The 2081-nt window shown below is 45.6% G+C and overlaps 1 pseudogene; it reads right to left on the reverse strand.

The window, feature by feature from the left end:
- Positions 1 to 259: 259 nt before the first annotated feature.
- On the reverse strand, positions 260 to 1177 carry LOC133097460 (peroxiredoxin-1-like; annotated as a pseudogene).
- Between the last annotated feature and the right edge of the window lie 904 nt (positions 1178 to 2081).

The following is a 2081-nucleotide window of genomic DNA, read 5'->3' on the forward strand; positions in this document are numbered from 1 at the left end:
CGCGGGCCTCTCACTATCGCGGCCTCTCTTGTTGCGGAGCACAGGCTCCAGACGCACAGGCTCAGTAGGTGTGGCTCACGGGTCCAGATGCTCCGCAGCATATGGGATCTTCCCAGACCAGGGCTCGAACCCGTGTCCCCTGCATTGGCACGCAGACTCTCAACCACTGCGCCACCAGGGAAGCCCCTCACCCCTTCTTAGAAGTCATTTGTTCTCCCAGAAGTACCCCTCTGTCCCTCCCATTTCCTTTTTTTTTTTTTTTTCCTCAGGTCAAGTTTAATAAAACTACAAAAGACCAAAAGTGATACCCTACTACTATACACATCAGTTTGCCTGCCCCATAATACAGCTCAGGCCATTCCCTCCAGAGGAAGAAAGGCTGGCCTCCCCAACCCCTGAAGGAAAGGCCTGTCCTGTCCCACAGCACATCTGGGCTGAGTGTAAGGTCTTGTGTTTTAAGCATGACAATAGTACAAAAGAGGTTTTGTTCTCATGGCCACCTACTGCAGCCTGGCCCTAAAATGGCCCAGGGCTCACTTCTGCTTAGAGAAATATTCTTTGCTCTTCTGGACATCAGGCTTGATGGTATCACTGCCAGGCTTCCAGCCAGCTGGGCACACTTCCCCATGTTTGTCAGTAAACTGGAAGGCCTGAACTAGTCTCAGTGTCTCATCCACAGAACGGCCAACAGGAAGGTCATTTATGGTGATCTGTCGAAGGATACTTTATCATCAAAAATAAAAAGGCCCCTGCATGAGATGCCTTCATCGGCCTTTAAGACCCCATAGTCCTGAGCAATGGTGCGCTTGGGGTCTGATATCAAGGGAATGTTCATGGGTCCCAGTCCTCCTTGTTTCTTGGGTGTGTTGATCCATGCCAGGTGACAGAAGTGAGAATCCACAGAAGCACCAATCACTTGGCAGTTGAGTTTCTTAAATTCTTCTGCCCTATCACTGAAAGCAATGATCTCCGTGGGGCACACAAAGGTGAAGTCAAGAGGGTAAAAGAAGAACACAACATATTTTCCTTTGTAGTCAGATAGGCTGATATCTTTGAACTGACCATCTGGCATTACAGCAGTTGCTTTGAACTGGGGGGCATGGTGCCCAATTTTGGCATTTCCTGAAGACATATTGCGATCAGCACTCCTCACAAGCCACAGAAGACAGTCAGGAAGCACACCCCATTTCCTTTTTAGATGACTTTGTAGGGGAGGAAAATATCTTTTTCCTCTACCCTCCTAAATTCTCAGCCGGAGCCCCTATAACAAAAGACAGATTGACAAGGGAAGAGCCTCCAAAGTTATTTAATATAAGTTTTACATGACGTGGGACACTTCATAAGGAAATGGGACTGGAGGAAGTGGTTAAACTCGAGCATTTCTGGATTTGTTGAAGAGTAGGAAGTTGTGGAAAATGTGATAGGACCATAAAGGGTATGAGCTAAGTGTAGTAAACTGGGGGAAATGGCAAGCCCTGTTGGTTCAGATTCCTCTCCTGCATCTTCGAGACGAGGATGTTCCTTTTCTCTGTATGGGGAGGACACCTCTCACCTTACAGCTTTATGACCTGCTTTAGGGAAGGTCAGAAAGTCCTCCCACACATACCTTTTCTCAAAGTCCTTCAGCTTAAAATATTCAATATGCCAAGGCGCCATATTTTGGGGTAGCATGCCTGAACCCCATCAGTATATAAACTCAAATCTCATTGCTCTTTTGGGTATTCACTTCCTTCTGTGATGCCCCTATGCATGTAAAATTCAAAATTAATGAATTCATATGCCTTTTCTGGTGTCTGGTATCAGTTGAATTTCTTTGTCTGGTGGCAGTTTAATTCACAGGCCCCCAGTTACAGAACTTAAGAGGGTAGGGGGAAAATTTTCTATTCCTTACAAAAACAAAGTGTATGCTAAAATATCCTCCTTGGATATTTTACCTTCAAAATATACCTTGGAGGTATTTTGAAAAATTTCTTACGGCAAAAATCATGTTTTGAGGAAAATCCTGAAAATTGCAAAGTATCTTTAAAGAGAATTGGACCATAGGGTAAAGTTGTGGTGTAGACCCTCGTGCGACGCCCCAC

The sequence above is a fragment of the Eubalaena glacialis genome, chromosome 1, assembly GCF_028564815.1.
Source record: "Eubalaena glacialis isolate mEubGla1 chromosome 1, mEubGla1.1.hap2.+ XY, whole genome shotgun sequence".
Taxonomy (NCBI): domain Eukaryota; kingdom Metazoa; phylum Chordata; class Mammalia; order Artiodactyla; family Balaenidae; genus Eubalaena; species Eubalaena glacialis.